At 53.2% G+C, this 22007-nt stretch overlaps 1 long non-coding RNA gene across 1 annotated transcript; it reads right to left on the bottom strand.

Moving 5' to 3' along the window:
* Window positions 1-15370: 15370 nt before the first annotated feature.
* LOC114675909 (uncharacterized) lies at window positions 15371-19672 on the bottom strand. The gene is made up of 2 exons (XR_003726771.2): window positions 19433-19672; window positions 15371-16697 (listed from the first exon to the last, which is right to left on the bottom strand). It is a non-coding gene; the product is annotated as an uncharacterized LOC114675909 (long non-coding RNA).
* Window positions 19673-22007: the final 2335 nt, after the last annotated feature.

The raw sequence follows: 22007 nt of genomic DNA, 5'->3' as shown, positions 1-22007 counted from the left end.
GTTTTCCAGGCTGGTCTCGAGCTCCTGGACTGAAGTGATCTGCCCGCCTCAGCCTGCCAAACTGCTGGGATTACAGGTGTGAGCACCACATCTGGCCCATTTTTTTTTCCTTCCAGGATTAGTAGGCGACTTTCAGAAAATTCTTCAACCTTGCAAACTTAATTTTCCATAATAATATGCCTCTAGGATAAAAACAAGACAGAAACAAAGAAGTATGTGTGGACTACAGTTAAACATTTTCAACACAACATAGCTTAGGAGAGTTGACATTTACAAAGAGCAGGAGGCCCGTTCAGTGCCTTCTAGGCATTGGGAATGGCGGTCTGTGGGCGACCCTAACGTGTGGGCGTCCTGAGACGTGATCGTGGTGCTCACGCTTTTACCGAGGGCCTCCCCCCGGAGTACCCGAGGCTCTTCTGCAGTTGGCCAGCCGGGCAGCAGCTGCTGGAGAAGGAACAAACAGGAAAAGACAGATGTACACGGTGTTATTGTGGCAGAGAGGTTAAAACCAGGCTCACTCTGTTCTTACTGTTTTAAAAAGCTGATAATGAAGTTCTTAAATATGTATTGCATTTCAGGATTTTAAAACAGTTGTGGGTGTGTCTGTGTCTCTCTCTAGCTCCCGTTCGGGTCTGCGAAGAGAGCTCAGAGATGCCACCTTTTCTTGTTGAGATGACAGGGCCTAGAGAGATGTGAACCCCGTGGTAGGGGGTAACTGACCTGTGGGGAGGCTGGGTCAGCGTGGGGATCCACCCCACTCCACGTTCCTGTAGGGAATCCACAGTTCTAACTCTTTATGATATGGGTAAGATGAACCTGGGAGAGGTGTTGTTTTTTAAGAAGTAAGTGCCATGCTCTTTTTTCCTCATATTTCTCTGTGTTTAAGCAGCATTGAAGGATAAGGCACTAGTAGCAGGTTGGTTTGGAAACAACCTTGTTGGTTATTTTACGTTGAATCCGATATTAATGTTGTCTGGTAACAGAAGTTTTCCTTTAACAACATGGAACTCTGTTGAATCTGTTGCCCCGTTGGCTGAGCCGTCTGAAGTTGGTGCGGTGGCAGCTGAAGACGCCGCTTCCCCTGGGAGGAAGCCTCTGGCTTGGCAGAAGGCACAGCCCTTGATTGAGGGAGTGAGGCGCCTTTGCAGGGACCCCCACACCGCACCTGTGGCTCTCTCCTGCCCCTGTTGGCTGGCCAAGCAGCCTCGCGACAGTGTGCTCAGTGTGAACGTTCACGGGGCAGGCCAAGGCTTTTGTTCCAGAAACACTGACTTCGGAAACGGCCGGTGGTGTGTGTTGAGCATGGCAAGAAAGACTTACATGTGTTTAAACTTCTTGAACAAAGCAATCTGATGTTTCGAAGGCTAATGACTTTGCTATGATCAATATTCAGGAGAAAATAGGGTTTGATGAAATAGAAAGATAGGAGTGGCAAGTGACGTGCTTGTGCCCCATATGACTAAACGATGACCTGGCCCTTCCACACCAGGGCCTCTGAGCAGCCAGCGTTGCAGATACTGGGTCAATTTAGATGGGACTCCTGGAACTGTCAGCCCCCCGGGAGAAACACGAGTAGTTCTGTGTGCCCACGATCATGGTTCCCGCTACTGTGTCCAACAATGTGCCGGGTTCCGATTTCAGCATCGGGGCAGACACAGCCCTCAACACTATCACCGACCTAAGTCCGTGTGCGCCCCACCAGGCGGGCGCCGGCTGACGCTAACCCGAGGGCCCCGGCCCTTTTTATCTACCAGTGCGCTAGAAACAGCCTTTTACAAATACCATGAATGAGAGCTTCTCGTTATTCCCCCCACCCCCAGAAAATTACGTTTTTAGACTCTGAACATTTTTTATCTCATTCTCAAAAAAGTTTTACCGCCTCTTCTGTGTGGTCACCGGCGGGGACGGAGCGTGGCCAATACCCCGGGAGTGCCCGTGAGTACCTGCAGTGCTGAGGAGGGCTGGGTCGCACTCTCCTGTGATGGCACCAGCATTAAAATCCGCTTTTTTTTTTTTTTTTTTTTGTAAATGCTGAGCCTACATTTCTTTAAGCCTCCAATACCCATTATGATGAACCCCTGCCTTGATGCTGAGGGTAGAAATTGAACCGAATATTTTATAATTGTAGTCATTGTTCTGAACGCACCATTGCATTTGTTATCTCTTTGGTCTTGGCTGTTGACCTCATTTTCCCCTTTGTAAATTGGGGATGTTAAGTTACATCTAAGGCAATATTGGGGCTAGTTGAGTATTTTGCCAAGAGACAATAATAAAACATAGAAATATATTCTTCTGGTTTTTTGTTTTGTTTTGTTTTGTTTCTTTGTGAGACAAGGTCTTACTCTGTCACCCAGGCTTGAGTGCAGTGTTGCGATCTCGGCTCACTGCAGCTTCGACCTCCTGGGCTCGGGTGATCCTCCCACCTCAGCCTCCCGAGTACCTGGGACCACAGGCACGTGCCGCCATTCCTGGCTATTCACGTGGGAGTCTGAAGATGCGTACCTAATGCAGGAAGCATTTCATTTTTTTAAAATTTTAATGTCTAAAATTTTTCACTAATTCTCAAGTTTTAATTTTTCTTGTGCGACTTAGTTCTCAGGAATATTTTTCAGTTTTTCTTTCTTTCTTTCTTTTTTTTTGGAAACCCTTGGCATGAAACTTATTTCTGGCACTGGTAAATAAAAAAAAGTATTTAACATACAGCACCTATAGTAAGTAACGCTTAGCACTCGTTTCTTGCTTTTCTGAGCATCTTAAACTCTCTTCACTTTCTTTGCGAAGGAAACCTGCCCAGGTTTTCCCGTGTTCACTGGCTTTGGGGGCAACTTTCACCTTATTTTTGGCAGTCACTAATCTCTGACCTAGATGTTGCTTCTGTTTTCCCAGTGACGGGTGTCACGGCTTTGCTGCTGCGGGGCGGGCCCGGCTCTGGGCTGACCTTCACGCTGGGAACATGAACATGAGTGTCTTGTTTCAAAGAGGGGATTCCAGCATGGCTTTCCCTGCTCTTTCACCAGCTTTAGCTGAATTTTTGGGTCTGTGAAAGTTGGATGGGCAATGGGAGGGATTGAAGCTTCTTTTTTCCCTAATTGTTACCTAATTGGATCTTGCCCAGAGGGAATGGGTGGAGAATTTGAGAGCAGTCACTGCAGTTAGCTGAGCATCTGAAAGATGTGGGACAAAGCTGGTGTTGAGCTCCCTGTGACTTTTTTTATTTTCAAGTTTCCACACAAAGCATAGGTCCTTGTGGTATGTGATGTACACTTTCAGGCATGAAAAAAATCTCTCTTTAATTCCAGGGTCCTCCGCTATAAATAACTTTCTATTTGTTGTTTTTCAGATTGTAAATATGTAACAAATGTGTAGGGTCAAAATTTGAAAACCAAAATACGTGAGGCAAACACCCCACAAATGATCAGTTCCACCCCCTTTGACTTCCCTTGGAGGGACTGTGTGATTTATTATGCGATTGTTTTAAATTCAGTTTTTCATTCATTCGAGTTCTCAAAGCTAGGTTAAACAATTTCATTTTCTTTCTTTCTTTTCTTTTCTTTTTTTTTTTTTTTTTTTTTGAGACAGGTCCTCACTCTGTTTCCCAGGCTGGAATGGAGTGGTGTAATCACGATTCACTGCAGCCTCCACCTCCTAGGCTTAGGCAATCCTCCCACCTCAGCCTCCTGAGTAGCTGGGACTACACGTGCATGCTACTGTGCGCATCTATTTTTTTTTTTTATTTCTACAGAAACGAGGTCTCCCTGTGTTGCCCAGGCTGGTCTCAAACTTCTGGGCTCAAGCAGTCCCCCTGTCTTGGCCTCTGAAAGTGCAGGGGTTACAGGGATGAGCCACCGCGCTGGGCCTTAAGTTAACTGATTACAATAGAGAAAGAACTGGAGCGTGTAGTTAGTTGAGGCTCCCGTTGGCCAGGCACAGCCACCTTGGTAAGTGTATGTGTGTGTCCTCATTGCCCTTCTGATCCTGAGCTTCGAGAAATGAGGCTGTCTTGGGAGTGCTGTGGTTCTAGTCTCGTGATGGGTGAGTGACGCCGGCCGATCAAGGTCACCCTGGCGAATGCAACAGCTGCTCGGGAGCCAGGACAGGGATGAGAAAGCTGCTGAGGGTCCCTCTGTGGACCCCTGAAGGGAGAGGGACCGAGATGTGAACATGGCAGCTGTTTTCTCCAGAGTCCTGTTTACTGACGGCCAAACAGGATGAATCCTGAGAAGGTTTGGATTGGGTCTGAACTGGGCTTGTCTGGCTGTAGAACAGGAGCTGGTGACGAACTCAGGACATGAGGGCGTGAGGCGACTTGATGTGGATGGCTCCGGGTCGCTCCAGCCACTGTCCTGCAGCCGTCAGAGGCTGAGGATGGGTGGGAGTGAGCGTCTCTTCCCTGTCTGGCCACACCCTCTGTGCCCTGTGACTCATGGCCTGGCCCTGGGCAGCATTTATGTTTGGGGTCTGTGGATGGCTCCAGTTGTTCAGTAAATTCGGTGATTCTCATGGGGTGATTGTGCCCCAGGGGATGTTTGCACCGTCCAGGGAGGTTTCTGGTTAGAACTGGGAGAAGGGATGCTCCCAGCCTCTGGGGCTGGAGGAAAGGGACGCTGCGGAAAGTCCCTCCAAGCACAGGGTGGGCTCCATAGTAGGAGTCTGGCTGAGGACGTGGCCGTGTTGTGCCCAGGACGCAGCCCTGGGCGGATCTGATGTGGTGAAGTCGTCATCCTCACTCGTGATTTCCTTCTTGCCAGCATTGATGCTTAGATGACGCCACAACCCCTCAGAATCTATGTGGTGCTGGTGAGTGGGTCTTCCGGGCAGAACAGAATGAATGAAATACCTCAGAGCAGGTGTTACACATTCTCAGGATATGGCTGCAGGGAGTTTCTGTTGGACTCCTTTCATTCCCTAGCACTGGCTGGTGCATTACTCTGTCCTGTAAGCTTGATCAGGTCACATCAGAAACACAGTAGGTGGGTGCCACGCTGCTGTCAGGTGTCACGACGGTGACGGTGACCACAGCCTTGTGAGTAATTCCTTGTCATAGTGGCCCCACCACGGACCCAGGGGCCCGGCTGTGTTCGGTCTTGAGAGTTTTATGCTTTTCTGGGCAGGGTCTCCCCTGTCTTGAAGCTTCCCTCTCCTCTTTTGGAGACTGAAGGAAGGAGAAGAGGAGCGATAGGGAAGAGGGGAGAGAGGATTTGCAGCAATGTGGCCATTCCCACAGATTTCAATGTGGAGTTAAGGAGCCGAGACCTCCCCCACCTGCCCTCTTGTGTGCCTCAGGCACCAGGTTCCACACACCCTCCGGCTTCCGGTGAGGGCTTCTTGGAGACGCAACCAGCTCCCCGCAGCCAGTCTTGGTCAGTCCTGAGCTAGGGTATTCCCCAGGAAAGGAGTGACATCACCTGTCTGAAAAGCCTAAGGAGCCCCCCACATGGTTGGTGGTGCTGACGGGGCCACATCCTGGGCACCAGACCAGGGAGTATCCCCCAGATGAGTGTTTCTGGCTGGCAAGCAGGCTGGCATTTGGATTGAAGTCCTGCACAAACTGCCATGGCCAGAGCCTGCAAGGCAGAGCCTGTACAGAGCAGCCCAAGAGCTGGGCATGTGCTGGGCCTGGGAGGACGTGGAGGCCATGCCATGGGGTGTGGGGGACCCTGCTCACAGCTCACCTCGTGGTCGCCCAGCACTGACCCATCCACCTTACCCTCCTACCCACCACGCTGTGAACTCATCTGCCACAGATCTCCACCCACTGTCCGAAGCCCTCGGCCCACAATGCTTTGGGTTGCACCAGGGCTGCAGAGCCTGGGTCACTCACTGTTCAACTCTCCTGGGGCAATGTGGGCCCGGCCCTGCATCCCAACAGTAGCATTTCTGCAGCAGATGTGGGGATATTCACAGTAAGAGGGACAAGTCCAAGTCCACAAACAGTTGGTTTTGCCGCCAAGTGGATGACAAAAATACCTTGCTGTGTGGGGCTGCTTGGAGGTGGGAACAGTGAGCGTGTAGACCTGTCCTGCTGTTACCTTGGTTATCACGTTGAGGTGGAGTCTGGAAAACCCCGGTGCACATGGGCTTCGGAACCGCTCCCCTTTTTGACACCAGAACCCATTTCCCAGTGGAACCCCAGAGCAGCAACTCGGGCTCTTGCTCGCCTGTGTGGCTTTGTGTGTGGCTTCCTGCTGGTGAGCAGAGATGTGGCGTGGGGCTGAGTGTGGCCCGCCGGTAATCCAGCTGCATGCCTCCTTCCCTGCCTGAGCGTGGAGGCTGCCTCTGCACGATGAAGGCTGTCACTTGGTGTGGTCCTTACAGCTGTGGGCCCCATCCCACTGGTCGTGGCCTGCCTGCAGAAAGCTATAGGACTGGCTTTGCCTTTCAACCTGCTGATCGCCCTGGCCTCCCTTACCCACGATGAGATGCCAAGAGCTGAGCTGTCCCGCTCGTGACTAACTCGCCACTGCCTACAACCTGCGCCGCTGCCTGCCTCACACCCACCCTGCTGTGCTGCCTGCAGGCCTCCCCTTTCACGAGGACCTGGGCTGTGCCCAGGCAGCCCCCTGTGTCGCTGAGGCCTGTCCTGCTACCGCACGGCCTCCAGAGCTCCCCTCGGCCCCTTGACCCGCATGAACCGGCTTCCCCTGGTGATTCAGGCCCCTTCTGTCCCTTCCTGGACCACAGCGCAGGCCCTGGGGCTGGCAGGTGAGCACCTGGCACCCCCCGCTAACCGCTTGGCACTGCTGCTTCAGGCTTACAAAAGTGCGTGCGACATGGCCGAGGTGTGAGGCCGCCGCCAGGAGCTTTGCATCCCCCTGTGTGTGGTGCCGGCCACGATCAGCAACAATGTCCCGGGCACAGAAATAAGCCTGGGCGCTGACACTGGCCTGAATGCTGTTGTCTGGGTAAGAGAACCCCGTTTCCTCCCATTGCTTTCTTTCACTTATTTTAGCAATTTGTTTCTTCTGTGCTAAGAATGAGCCAGATTTATTATTACTCTTCTCCACCCCCCACCCCCACTCTTTATTAGCTTGACTTTATGTCGGTCACACTGGACAGAACAGGGTAAATTTTGTAGCTTCTCTGCCTTAGGGAGAATCTGTCTTTATTGATTAAAAGTGAGATGATATATTCAGTCCTCGGGGTCTTGTCTCTATCGCACCTAGACTAGGGGAGCGGTGAGCACCATTTCTCTGGAGCCTGCCTCTCCTGCCTGCGTTGACTAGCGAGGCTGCAGGGCCAGCTGTGGGAGCCCGCAGAAAGGGGTTTGAGTGCCTGGTATGTACGAGCTCTGGGACACAGCCGTGTCCACTGGGGGCCGCTGCCTGGAACCACAGCCTTCCTGGTGAGACGAGAGGTTCTTGAGAGAGCTGAAAGCAAGCCCTCCTGGGCAGGTAGCTTCACCAACATGTGCTTTGGGAGGAGTGGATCCTGCCAGTCATGGGCGTGGTGCTGACACCCGCATGGTGGCCCCTCCGGTCCCTGATAAGCTGACCCACCTCTATGGTCATGAACTGGACATGAGGACCTGTGGGAGTTCCACAGGCCTTTGCTGCAGAGAGGGTCCTCACTCAGCTGCAGACGGGACGGTGGCCATCTTGGCAAGTAGGGTCGTATCAGTGGCTTGGCTGCCTGGTGCCTTCTGAAGAGCAGCCGCTGGCCTTTACCTTAGATGTTCACGTCCAAACCACCTCCGGAGTTTGCGGTGAAAACTCCCAGCCCTGTTGGAGACTCCTTAGTTCAGCTTGGCACAGAACCTCGGAAAACAGCAGTTCTGTTCCGGGTTCTTCAGAACTGACTTCCAGTGCAGGGAAGGGAGCAGAGGGGCCGTGAGGTCGGCTGCAGCCTCCTGTGCCTCACGCTCGAGCTGAGGGCCATCTCTCTCCTGGACTTCTCCTTGTTGCGTTCCCTGGTGCTGTGCTGGCCCAGTTCCCTTGCAGAGGCTGGCCCCGACTCGTTCCCTGGACTTTCTTGGGCCCCGTGCTTGACCCCTGTTCATTGAATGCCATTGGGTTCCAGCCATCGCTGGCTTCGCTCTCCTTTAGCACCTTGTAGATGTCCACACATGCGGCGCAGCACTACCCCGGCCAGCGGCTGTGCTTTGCTGCAGGTCCCTTGCTGTAGCAGGGGCGGGACCCCCACCCCCTGCCCCGTCTGGCCACCGACTTCAGTAGAGGCTCGGCTGTCGTGAGGGATACCAGTCATGGGAAAACTGGTCTCCCTGCAGATTCACAGAGCAAGGTGGTTCTCACAGAGAAGTCAGTGGCTTTTTTCTACCTTAACGCTGTAGCAAACGCCACCTTATCTTTCACCACCAATTTATAGTTCTTTACACCCACAGAGCAAAGTGCTGGTGATGTTTGAACTGTAGCCTGGGGCTCTCGCTCCCATGGGACTCCTTGGGGAATTTCCTAGCAGGATCGTGTGTGTGCCCTTTCAGGGGGTTGTATCTGCCAGGCGCATCCCATTGTGTGGCAAGAATGGCTGAGGTCACAGGCTCTGCCTGACGAGTGCCACTCACAGCTGCTGTCCACGCAGGGCCATGCTTGGGATCGGCCTTTTTCTTGTCAGTGCTACTTTGACTAATTGCCCGAGGCACAGCTGGAGTGACTTGCTATTTTTAGAAGCTAATTCAGGCTTCAGATGCCATCTAGGTAATGAGGAGAGAGTTCAGGAAAGCTGTATCTAAGCTCCAGCAAAGGCGGATTCTTCCATCACAGCTGTCACTGCGTTTACACTGAGAGGAGCACACGGTCGTGGGCGTGGCTCAGGTGTCAGGGCTGCGCTGTTCCACGCACCCACAGCAGCAGCCTGGCGGGACCAGAACTCAGACACTCTCGGGCACAAATCAGCCTCTTGGGAGAGCTGCTTTGCCTGCAGAATTCTTTTGCTATTAAGCGATGGATGTCATTCTTTGAATGAGTGACAGTAATTCCCCACCTCAGGATGGGCTGCGGGGGAGATTCAGTTGGAAAAATAACCCATGAGGCTTTGTGCCTCTGGGGATCCTGATGCCCCACCCACATTTTCCTTCCCATGCCCAGGATTCTCTAAGACAAAGGGCAAGTCTTAAAGCCTTACGGCATCTTAAGTCTTAGATCGCAATTAGAGACCTACCCAGTACAGGTGGAACAGTGAAACCCTCAGAATTCTACACTGGCCCTTCAAGAAGGCAGTTGTGGGCTCTTTGGACCCTTGACGGGTTTCTGTCCTCCGTGCTTCCTAAGCACAAAGACGGGAATTCTTCCCATTGCCTGTTTCTCTCCCCATCTCGGCTTCTACACAATGCAAAGTGGCCCTCTAACTAGAGCCCGTATTCAGTTTTGAATACATCAACCAATTATTTTGGGAAGAAAAGAATCTGTCAAAAAACGAAGTATAGGTTGGAATGGTTTAATCAAGCCTATGTTTATTCAACAAAGTGCGCTTTTAAATTTCATCCGAGGTACTCAAGTGAAAATTTCCCAGTGGGTGTTAAACTTTCATGCACAGACTCTCATGTGGCTCCCAGTCTCAAGTCCACACCCCCACTTCATGTTTTTACTCTTGGCTGAGTCCCATGGAGGCCGGTTAGGGAATCCTGCAGGATCAGCCCTTGACCAGGACGGACGGACGGACGGACGGACAGACGACTGGCTGAGGAATACTGTGCTTATGTCATTCAGAGACAAGTATTTCTTGAGCGCCTGCTGTTTGGGCTCGGCCGGGTCCTGTTGATGGTGCAGTGGTGTAAGCCTAGCCCACAGTTCCTGCCCTCATGGAATTTGCAGCCTAGTGCGGACTGCAAGTGAAATAACCACGAGGTAACTGCAGGGAGAGACACCGGGTTGATTTCTATGAAGAGAGGACATGGGGTGCCCCGAGAGCCCCTGACAGAGGGAACTTTGCACTCCTAGAAACCAGGCGGCGTTTTCCTGAGGAAATGACATTTCCCTCTGGGTCAGAGCTGAGGAAGGTGCCTGTGTGTGTCCCGTGGCCGCTGAGACCCTGACCACACACCTGGGGCTGGAAAATAATACTAACTCTCCCACAGCTCTGGAGGGCAGGAGCCATGGACTGAGACCAGAGTGTTTGCTCCAGGAGAGGCCCTCGTGGCCCATTCAGGTGCGCAGAGATGCGGGCCTTGCACGCCTTGTTCCCTGGCGCCGCCTCCTCCCATGTGGGTGTGCAGCATCCTGCTCCAGGGCCTTCAGCCTCTGCACCCCTCATCTGCCGATGCAGGTAGTGGCACTTAGGGCCCACCTGGGTTGTCCTCAGAATTCACCTTTATCACCGCATGAGGGAACAGTCCCAGGTTCCAGGGATTGGGACCGGGATTCCTTTGGGGGTCGCTCTGCCGCCCATCACTGTGCCTGAATGTGATGCACACAGCGGCCAGCATATCCAGAGGCCCCAGGAGGACCTGGGGTGGCTGGAGCTAGAGCGGGACCTGGTGTCAGAACCAGGCGGAGCAGGGAATCTCGAGAAAGGCTTGACGTGTACTTGAAGTGAGCAAAGAGTTTTCAATGGATCAGATGAATGTTTTTTATAGATAGCTCTCCAGTCTGTGTGAAAAGATTGGAGGGTGCCGGGGTGGGAGCTGAAGCCCAGGTAGAGGCTTTGCAGAGGCCCCGCGAGGTGGGGCCCAATAGCCACCCCCTCTCCTCCCCTTGGCTATTGGGAGCCATGGTAGACTCATAGCCTGTTTAAGATATTGTGAGTAATATCGTCTCCCCCTCTGGAAATAATGAACTCTTTCACAGACGGGTGTACACCTTCAGTGTATTGCTCAGGAAACAGTGATATAATTCTTAAACATCAAGAATCGATTGTAATAATTATCAATAATACTATTAATTAATATTTTACCATTAATATGGATAATTATTTTAAATAGATATTGGATGACAAAAATTAATTTTTAATAATTATATCATTTATTAATGTTACTAATTTTTAATATTATTGTTTTTTGCCAGCATCACTTAGTATTGATTTAAGTAAGATTAATTGTTGATATCATTTTATTAATAGTGTTAATATTATTAATACTCATCGTTAATATTCTGAATCAGTATTAATATTTAGTATCTTTGTCATTATTAATGTAGATGATTACTAATTTTTATTATATATATTAATAATTAATAGGCTTGTTCCTCATATCCGGCAGGGAGAAGATGATATTACTCCCAATATTGCAGAAAGTGTACATTCCTCTATGATGTTTTTCCTAATAACCAGGGGGTAGAGGATGACATTATTGAAACTACCGCAGTGTGTGTACATCCTTTCGATCATCTTGTTCCTTCTATCTAGGGTACGAGAGGATGATATTACTCCCAATATCGCAAGGGGCGTGGACCTCCACTGTGATATTTTCCCTCACATCCAGCCGGGGAGAGGAAGATATTAGTAAAAGCCAGCAGGGAAGAGGAAGATATTACCCCCAATATCACAGGGGTGTACATCACCTTGTGATATTGTTCCTTATATCCTGGGATGGAGAAGATAATACTAGTGGCAATATCGCAGGGATTTTACACACCCACTGTGCTATTGTTCCAAACAACATGATATGACTCCTAGTATCACAGGGGGAGTACATCCTCCTGTGATATTGTTTCTTATATTCAAGGGGAGAGAATGATATTACTCCCAATATCGCAGGGTTTGCACACACCTCCTGCGATATTGTTCCTAATATCCCAAAGAGGAGAGCATAATATTACTCTCAATATCTCAGCAGGTGTACACCTCGTTTCTAATATTTTTCATAATATCCAAAATGGGAGAGGATGATAAGACTCCCAATATGCCAAGAAGTGTATAGCCGCCTGTGATATAGTTCCTAACATCCAGGTGGGGATAGCATGATATTACTGCCCATATCGCACCAGTGGTAAAACCCCTTCGATATTTAGCCTACGATCCTGTGGGGAGGGGATGATATTACTCCCAATATCGAAGAAGGTGTACACCCCCCTGAGACACTGCACCTAATATCCATGTTGGGTGACGATGACAATATACTCAATATCGCAAGGGATGTACACAAACCCTGGGATATTTTTCCTTATATCTAGAGTGGGAGAAGACACTATTACTCCCAATAACACAGGGACTGTGGCTGTATACCCCTCCTGTGATATTATTCTTAATATCCTAGGGAAGAGAGGATGATACTACACCCAATATCGCAGGGGGAGTACACCCATCCAGTGATGTTGTTCTTAATGTACTCCATCTCCCTCCACCAGGGATATCGTTTCTAATATCCAGGGGAAGAGAGGATAACATTATGCCCAATATTGCAGTGGAGTGTACACACCTTCCGTGATGTTGTTCCTAGTATCCAAAGGTAGAGACGATGATGTTACTGGCCATATCGCAGGGGGTGTACACCTTTATGTGATATCGTTTTTGACATTCCGTGGGGGAGAGGGTAACATGAATCCCAATATCGTTGAAGGTGTACAGACCCCTGTGATGTAGTTTCTAATGTACAGGGGTAAGACCAGAATATTGCTCTCAATATCACAGGGGGTGTAACCACCCTGCCCCCTGTATGTTGTTCCTAATATGCAGCAGTGTGGAGCCTGATAGTACTCCCAATATCCCAGAAGGTGCGCCCACACCTGTGATAGAGTTCCTAATATCCAGCGGGAAAGAGGCTGATTTTACTTTCGATATCGCAGTGGGTGTACACCGCCCCCAACCCCGGGGTATCGTTCCTAATATCCAGGCGGGAAGAATATGACATGGGTGATAATATCGAAGGGGGTGGACACCTCTTCTGTGATATGGTTCCTGATATCCAGGGGGTGAATGGATGATATTACTCCCAATAAAGTAGGAACCGTACAGCCACCCTGGGATTTTGTCCTTAATAACCACAGGGGAGAGATGATATTACTACCAACATTGCAAGGGGTGTACACACCTCCTGTGATATTGTTTCTTATATCCAGGAAAGGAGAAGATGGTATTACTAACAATATTGAAGAGATATACAACCCCCATGAGATATTGTTCTAAAGATACAGGTTGAAAGAGGATGAGACTCCATTCAATATAACAAGGGGTGTACACCCCACCTGTGATATGAATCGTAAAACCTAGAAGAAGAGAGAATGACATTGCTTCCAAAAACACACGGGGTGTACACTCACCTGTGATATTGTTTCTGTCATCTAAAGGAAGAGATGATGATACTACTCCCACTACCGGAGAAGGTACACACCCCCCTATGATATTGTTCCTCATAACTTGTGGGGGAGAGCATGATATTACTTCCAGTATGACAGTGGCTTGACACCCAGTCTGTGATATGGTTCTGCACACCACCTCTGTGCCCCTCGTTTCCCATGCATTCTCTCCACACTTTTGGAACCTCGTGGGAGGCTTTGTCTTTGGTTACAGATGAAGAGACGAAGGGTCTGAGAGGTTAAGCAAGTTTGTTACTGGAAAGCGGTTCCGATCCAGACCTCAAGAGAGGTTTCCTGGATCTCACAGAAGAAAGAATTCGGGGCGAGTCCATAAAGTGAAAGCAAGTTTATTAGGAAAGAAAAGGAATAAAAGAATGGCTACTCTGGCTGGGCGCAGCGGCTCACTCCTGTAATCCTATAACTTTGGGATGCCGAGGAAGGTGGATCACCTGAGGTGAGAAGTTCGAGACCAGCCTGGTCCAACATGGCAAAACCCTGTCCCCATTAAAATACAAAAAATTAACTGGTCGTGGTGGCAGGTGCCTGTAATCCCAGCTACTAGGAAGACTGAGGCAGGAAAATCGCTTGAACCCAAGAGGTGGAGGTTGTAGTGAGCCAAGATCATGTCACTGCATTCTAGTTCAGCCAACAGAGAAAGACTCCATCTCAAAAAAAAAAAAAAAGAAAAAGAAAAGAAAGAATGGCTGCTCCATAGGCAGAGTGGCCCCAAAGGCTGCTGGTTGCCCATTTTCATGGTTATTTCTTGATCATATGCTAAACAAGTTTTGGACTATTCATGAGTGTTCCAGGGAAGGGGTGCGCAATTCACAGAACTGAGAGTTTCTGCCCTCCCTTCTGAGACCACGTAGGGTAACCTCCAGATGTTGCCATGGCATCTGTAAACTGTCGTGGCGCTGGTGGGAGTGTCTTGTAGCAGCTAATGCATTATATTTAGCATATAATAAGCCGTGAGGACAATCAGAGGTCACTCTTGTGGCCATCTTGGGTTTGGTGGGCTTTGGCCGACTTTACTGCAAACTGCTTTATCAGCAAGGTCTTTATGACCTGTATCTTGTGCCGACTTCCTATCTCATCCTGTGACTAAGAATGCCTAGCCTCCTGGGAATGCGGCCTAGTAAGTCTCAGCATCCCTTTACCCAGCCCCCATTCAAGATGGAGTCTCTCTGGTTCACCTGCCTCTGACAAGTTGGCCTGGGGAGAGTGTTCTCTAGTGTGGTTGTTGGAGCTGTTCCTAGAAGTAAGAGGTATTTTCAGTAGGAAACAGGTCTCTGTTAGCCCGGGGACTGGCACTCTGCCCCAGTATGTCGGCCTCATTTTAGTGGAGACAAAACTGGGGCTCAGAGACATCAATTCCCTCATCCCGAACCCCCAGACTGTCAGTGGTGGGCTGGGGTTTGAATGTGGGGCTTGAAGACCCATCATCTCCTCTGGTCCCCCAGTCTCTGCTGCCCAAGAGGAACAGGATCCCAGGATCCAGGCCCCTCATGGCACCAGTCAGGGTGGGTGGAGATGGGAGTTCCAAAGCTCCCCAGACTCTGAGGCAGGTCGGGGACCAAGAGCAACCCGGACCTGGGGGCCCCACCCCGAGAAGAATGGCTGCAGGCCCGGCCCAGTAGGCAGGAGGTCTGTGTCCTCAGTCAACGTGACGGCGCTTCCAGCTGCTCCAGCCAGGCCGTGCTGTCTTCACGTTTCCAATCATGCGGCCCCCTCTCCAATTCCCAAGCCCAACCCACAGAGACGGCGATCTGGGGTCTACATGAGGTTTGTCAGCAGCTCTGAGCTGCTGCTTCCCGCCAGCCCCGCGGCTGGTTCTGGAAAGCTCTCTGCTGCCCCCTGGTGGGGAGGCTCAGGGTAGGGCTCTGGCTGCAAGCATGGGGTCCCAGAACCTCTTGATTCTGTCACCTCTGCTGGGTGGAAAACCAACCCAGGACTGAACCAGCAGATGGGTGCCTGATTCCTTATTATCAGAGCTCCGCCCACTGGCAAGTCTCTCTCCGGACCTCAGTTTCCCCTTCCGTTAAACGAGGGGCTTGGGGGATACCAAGGAGGGGTAACTGCTTAGTGAGGATGGGAGGTTTCTTTTGGGGAGATGAATACATTTCGAAACTAGATGGCGAGAGTGGTTGCACAAGACTGTGAATGCACAAATGCCACCACATTAATTGCGTTGAAATAGTTAATTGCATGCGATGTGAAAGTCACCTCATTTAAAGTGTGTAAAAAAGGGGCCTGGGAGAGTGCAGTGTACGTGAGAATCACGTGGGACACCCATAGTCTCTGAACCTCGGTTTTCTTGCGTAAACTGGCAAAGAGACCGTGTGAGCCGTGTTCCCTGGGGCCAAGAGATTCCAAGAAGGAAAACCTGGGATTTCTGGGACTAGGATGAGGGCCAGGGGCCGGAAGGGGAGGGGCATGTGGGGATGGCTGGGGTCAGCCCAGATAAGGCTTTCAATACTGGGTAGCAGCGTCTACACAGGCAGAGATCCCTGCATCTCACTTCCTGCAGGGCTGACCAGTGGCCAGAGGTGGGACTGGCCAGGCTTGGCCCAACCAAATCTGAGAGCAGAGGACACTGAGTGAGGGATCCCCTTCGCCACCCTCACTGGCCTGTGGCTCTCCTGACACAAGAGAGGTCCAGGAGCTGACTTTGGGTCCCAATGGGGGACACCATCCAGGCTACAGGCTGGCAGGGTGGTGTGGTGGTCAGTGTACTGGGCTCTGCGTGTCTGCCCCTACCTGCTGTGTGACGGTGGGCCAGACACCTAACCTCTCTGTGCCTCTATTTCTTCAATGGTGAACAGGGACACTAGCAGCCCCCACATCCGATCACAGTGGCCTGAAGGTTAAAGGCAATGGCGGCACGAGACGTACAGTAAGAGCTCTGAGCAGGGAGAGCAGGGAGCTGCCCAGGGAGTTCCACCACCATCTCCCGTCTGGCCGCTGAGGAAACCGAGGCTCATGGTGACCTGGCCAGGTCTGTTGGACTCAGGGTCCTTCTCATCCCCAAGATCAGAGAGCTGTCACCAGGGAAGGAGCTGGCCCCTAGACACAGCCCAGGAAGCACACAGAGAAGGATGCCCTGGGGACTTCGGTATGTTATTGCAAAAAAAACATTAATTGCTATTTGAACCCTGCTTTCATGCCTCCATTTCCCAGAAAATGAGCCACGGAGACACCAGGAGAGGCAGGAGACCATCCTCCTTGCACAAAACCCATTCCCTTGGATGCTGTCCTCAGCGAGGGTGGCTGAGGGCCAACCAGAGGACCCACCCGCAGAGTGGCAGAGGAGGTAGGTTGACCCTGCAGATGTTGAGCTCTGTGGTGAAGGTCCTGGCCTTCTGGTAGAAGAGGATAAACTTCTCACGGTCCAGGAGGAAGTTGTGGGAGATGGTGGCCGGCTGCGTGTAGGTCTTCAGCTGTGCCCTTCTTGTTGCCCAGGTCCATGGCGGCTGCCAGGGCCAGCTGGTAGTACCCGGCTGCATCAAACGGGTCCTGAAGGGGACAGGCCATGCTCAGCAAAAGGGGGACTCGGAGCCCGTCTTCCCAGAGGCCGTTCCTGTCTCCAGGTCATTCCACATGTCCAGCCAATGCTGGCTCACCCCATGAGCCCTGAAGCCTGTGACACTGCTGTGGTGTCAGCTGCAGGAGGTGGGGATGACCCTGACACCCCTGGAAGCCTTCCTGACTGTCCCTATGCCCCACTCACCCCACGCCTCCTGCCCCAGTCCCACCCTCTCTGTAGGCAGTGGCTGCTTTCCCCATGGGCTGAGGTCAGGGCAGATCCTGCCTGCTCTGACAGTTCCATGCAGGACTCGTGGCTCCAAGCCACAGCAGGGGCACAGCGTTGAGTGACCCAGGCTCCCTTCTGGCCCCTGTCCATACTGACCATTTCCAGGCCCTCCACGGGACAGGCCAGGTACAAAACCATCTCACAGGTGTCCTCCCTGGCAATGTTCCCTGAAATATTGATGGAGTGTGACTCCCCAGACATCCACTCCTGTTTTCAATGCATCTTTGGCTCAAACTCACCATCCCTGGGTTGGGATGCCGTCTCCCAGACCTCCTCCTTGACCCTCCCATCCCCCACCCGGCACCTCTTCCACATGGGGGTCACCCAAGGGACCTCTCTAAGACCCATGCCTGGCCTGTTCCTCTTTACCATCTCAAGATGGCTCCCAGGGCCAATGAGAAAGTCCAAGATGCAGCAGTCCATTCCCTCACTGCCCCGCCCCACACACAGAGCAGGGGCGTGAGAAGGTCCCGAGTCACCGCCACTGCTCATCCAATGGCCCCCGCCCAGCCGAACACTGGACTCTGTGCTGGGTGTGTGGCTGAGCCTAACGTCCTTGATCCCAGTCTGAGGGACCTGGGAGTGAACACTGACCACACAGGGTGGCCCGGGCTGTGGCAGAGGGAAGCCCAGGAGACCCCAGACTCAGCCAGGGATGGAAGGCAAAGGCTGCCTGAAGGGGTGGGGGCTTCCCAACTAAACAGGAAGGAGCCAGCCAAAGCATATGTCTCTGCGTGTGCTTGTGTGTGTGCCTGTGCGTGTTTGTGTGCCTGTGTGTGTGCACGTGTCTGTGTGTGGGCGCCTGTGTGTGCATGTGCATTTGCGTGTGCATTTCCATGTGCCTGTAGTGTGTGAAGCAGCTAATGAGCAGCAGGCTGAGCCAGGACACATCTAATCCACCCTATTCCAGGGCTCACCCTCACGTGTAGACTAAAGGGGACCCCATTTTAGAGGCAATCGGCAAAGATGCCCATTTACCTCTGCTTCTCTGCCAGCCTTCCAGGCCCCATGCAGCCGGGCTTTTTCTCCCACTCCTCTGGGCCCTGGGTCCAGGGTCTCCTATACAAGGAGGAGGGTGTAGCCTTGGAAAGACAGCCGCCCTTGGGGAATTCTGAGGGGGCCTCCCTGTGGGAAGCTGGCCTGCGCTGACAGCATAGTCACGATGAGGCCCAGAGGGCTGTGCATGGGAAGGAGGTGAAGGAAGGTTGTGCATGGGAAGGAGGTGAAGGAGGCCTCTGCCCCTCGACCTCAACCGTGGACTTTGGCCTCTCAGGTACTACTTGGCCCTTTCCTTTCTCCTGGACAGGGGGAGTGGGCGGCAGGCTTGACCAAGTGAGATAAAGGCCTCTTCTGGGAGGTCGGTCCCCTTGGGTCCCAGGAGAGCCCCTGGGCAGTGAGCAGTGTCCCTCTGGGTCTGACACTTGGCACCTCCCTGTCTGGCTGGGACTTGGGAGGCCACAGGGACCACTTCTGATCACCAGGTGTCGCCAGCACTGGGCAAGGGCCTCCCGGGCAGCCCCAAGCCTGTGGTGGGGGATACGGGGCGGGGTCTTAGGGCTGCCCCAGCTCCTCATGTTGTTCTAAGGCCCCCAAGATTTTGGCCCCTGGACTGGAGTGCCCTGGCCTCTCAGCCCCTAAGGAGCACTGACGAGGTGCCGGTGCGATGCTGAGGAGGGGTGGTGCCTGCTGGGCAGAGGGGTGGAGACACCCCAGGTCTGAGTCTGCCAGTCCCAGCTCTCTACCCCTGCAGGGCTGGGGGCAGAGGGAGCACAGCACCTCCCCTCAAGACAGACCCGACCCAGCAAGGTCTCAGCCTGGCTGGCTGGGCCCCCGCCCCACTACACCTGCCCTAAGCTGGGGTTTCCCTGTCTGTGAACCCAATGGTAAGACACTGGGGTCCCACCCAACCCTTCCTGGGTGGTGTGAAGATTCAAAGTGTCTCGGGACTCCAGGAAGGAGTTACTCAGTGCAGGCTGGCACCCTAGGCAGGCTTCCTAGAGGAGGCGCCAGGATTTGGGTTGGATCTTGCAACGTGGATTCAATGTGAGGATGATGCCGTCCTCTGAAATGTCCTTCTCCCGACCCTGTTTTCTTTGTTAAATGCAACTTGACACTTGACTGTCAAGACTCAGTTTGGTGTCACCTCCTCCAGGAGGGCACCCCTGACTACAATCCTCCTTCTTTACCCAGAGGCCACCATTGCCCACTCATGTGTCAGCCTCCCTGGCTGAGACTGAGTTCTTGAGGGTGGGGCCTGGCCATCCTGGGAGCTTGGTTGTATCTGCTAACCTTGCCGGCTCCTCCAGCTGGGTGCAGAGCTCCAGGGAGGCCACTGGGCCATTCCTAAGGAAGGCTGGAACCCAGGCCTCTGGGGTGTGGGTGGAGATCCCACTCCAAGGGGTCTGGGAACACCCCGTGCCCTACCCCTGCCACCCACCTTCAGGTCATAGAAGATGATGTCACCGATAACCAGATACATGTTCACGTAGTAGACGGTCTCCTCGTCGAACTCCAGCGGTGAGTTGCAGAGCTACAGGGCCTTGAGGTAGAAGTGCTCCACCAGCTTGCCATGGCCCAGCCGGTGGTGCAGGGCGGCCAGCCGTGGTAGGCCATGCGCTCGTTCACTGGTCCCCTGGGTGCAGGCCAAAGGTGCAGGTGTGAGGACGTGGCTCCCTGGGGCAGGGAGGGCTCAGGCCCCTCAGGAGCAGGTATGCAGACCCTGGGCTGCATGCCTGGCTTGCCTCCAGGCACCTGTGGTCACCTGGGCAGCTCTGGCCAGTCCCTTCCAGGTTCCCAGACTCACTTTCCCTTGTGCAAAGCAGAACTAATAAGACCTGCCCCTGTCTACTGTGAGGCTTTGGAAAGTCGGACTTGGATGGCCCAGTTCTGTGTCTACACAGAGCCACCTGCCTTTGCTCACTGGTTTTAACCAGGAGAACCCAAAAGCCATGCAGTCCAGGTGCTCCTGGGCTACCCGGCTCCAGGCAACCCACAGACGTGACATCCGACTCCTCCTGGGTGTGGCACGATCAGAGCCCCCTACCTTGGGGAGTCAGCTGCTCACCTACTGTGTAATGGGCCACGGGGCACAAGGCGCTGGGGCATGTGGCCTGCCTAGGGTTCCCTGTCTCTGGAGGGGGACAGACGACCCTGGCACAGCACCAGGGGATGCCCGGCCTTAAGGGGCAGACTGCTGGAAGGGGAACTGGGATTTTATCAGCCAGAGAGCTGTGTGGTTGATGATGGTGGGAAGGGCACAAGAGAAAGGGAATGTGCCACTCAGCCTGGCACAGGGACCAATGAGATGCCTGGCATGTCTGGAAGGCAGAGGGCACACTGGGCGGCCCTTGTGGTCAGCAGCAGAAACAGGCAGAGGAAGCAGAGCTCAGGCAGGCAGGGAGCTCTGCACTGCGTGAGAGACCTTGGGCTGTGCCCCACAGCCGGACGGGGAAGCCAGCTGGGCAGATCTGCCTGCCTGGACAGGAGACCAGGAAAATCCAGCAGCTGTTTCAGCTCCTGGCCTGCAGACCTGGAGGCTGGGCTCTGGCAAAGTGTGGGTCCTGGCAGGGTGGGGGCTCAGGGGACTTACCCAGAGTGATGCTGAGTGCTAGGGCCATGTAGGCAAACTCCAAGACCTCCTGGGGCTTCTCCAGTGTGGCCAGGAGTGCCACCAGCTTGTTGCACAGCTGAAGCTGCAGCTCCACCTTGCGGTTGCCCGTAGTCACTCCAGGGGCAGGGCCTGGTCCTACCACACAGGCAGGTGGGGTCAGGTTTCCCACAGCACCCACCTTGCCCAGCGCCCTCCTCAGAGCTCAAACATGTACTTGGAGCTTCCCATGCCCCAGCTACCCCTGCACCTCGACACAGCTCTGTGCTCTGGGATAACACACAGTTCAGACACCAAGTTGGGGGCTGAAGAGTCACCTGAAGCCCATCCAGCTACACCTGACAGCCTCAGACCAGCCTCTCCCACCTGGGCACCGGGGGTCTGACTGGGGGGAGCCAGCACTCCTCTCTGCTCTAAAAACACCACATTTATCTGTGCCCAGGGCTGAGCAACACTGTGAGCTCAGAGGAAGGGAGAAGCCGTCCCACTTCGGGGTACATGCAGACCTGGGTCTCCCACTGATGCTGTGTGTCCTTTGACATGTCCCTGTGCCTCTCTGAGCCTCAGTTTCCTCATCTGGAAGATGGGGACAGGACTTCTCACTCATGGTTGCTTGAGGTCATCAGGTACAAGGGTAGAACCATTGTCACGTCCAGGCCCCGAGCGTTTGTCTCGGGCAGGGGCATGGTCAATATCATTCCCGGTGAGACCACTTGGAAAGTCATCATGTGCATGGGTGGCCCTGCCTCCAGGTGGGAGACCTCTACCCTGCCACACCTGTGCCTCAGCCCTCCAGGTGCCCCACTGAGGCCCACCCACATCAGCCCACAGGCCAGCTCACCCGGTAGAAGGACATGCCTTCCTCCCGCTCCCAGGCCCCATTGAAGAAGATGTCTCCAGCTGCCTCAAACAGCTCCAGCCCCAGGTTGGGGTCGCCTGTGTACAGGTCCACATTCTGTGCCACCTGAAAGGAGACAGAAGTTCCCTCAAGACCCACACCTAGCGAGGTGGCTACGCGCACCTTTGCCAGCCTCCTTCCTCTCACACACTACAGGTACACCTGAGCATTTTTCAGACCCTGTGCATGAGGGCTGCCCCCACCACTGGCATGAGGACAATGAACTGATGCACCTGAGTGCCAGGAGGTGACAGAGCAGCTGCAGCCCAGGAGCCCGATACCTGTGAATCCTACCACCAGGGCTAGCCCTAGCCCACTCCCCCTGCACTCAAACCAGTCTCCGTGGCCCCCAGATTGCTGGGAGCCCAGCCCCTGGTTCCTTTCTGCGTTGCCACATCCCTGCCACATCCGCAGTGTTTGTGGGTGGGCCTGGTCCCCTCTTGGCCATGAGCTCTTGATCCTTCTCCTCAGCTCAAGGAGGTATACAGCAGGTGCTCAATAATGAAA

This window comes from Macaca mulatta, chromosome 3 (genome assembly GCF_049350105.2).
Source record: "Macaca mulatta isolate MMU2019108-1 chromosome 3, T2T-MMU8v2.0, whole genome shotgun sequence".
Taxonomy (NCBI): Eukaryota; Metazoa; Chordata; class Mammalia; order Primates; family Cercopithecidae; genus Macaca; species Macaca mulatta.
Note: the sequence above shows the minus strand (reverse complement) of the source record. Positions and strands in the feature narration are given on the sequence as shown.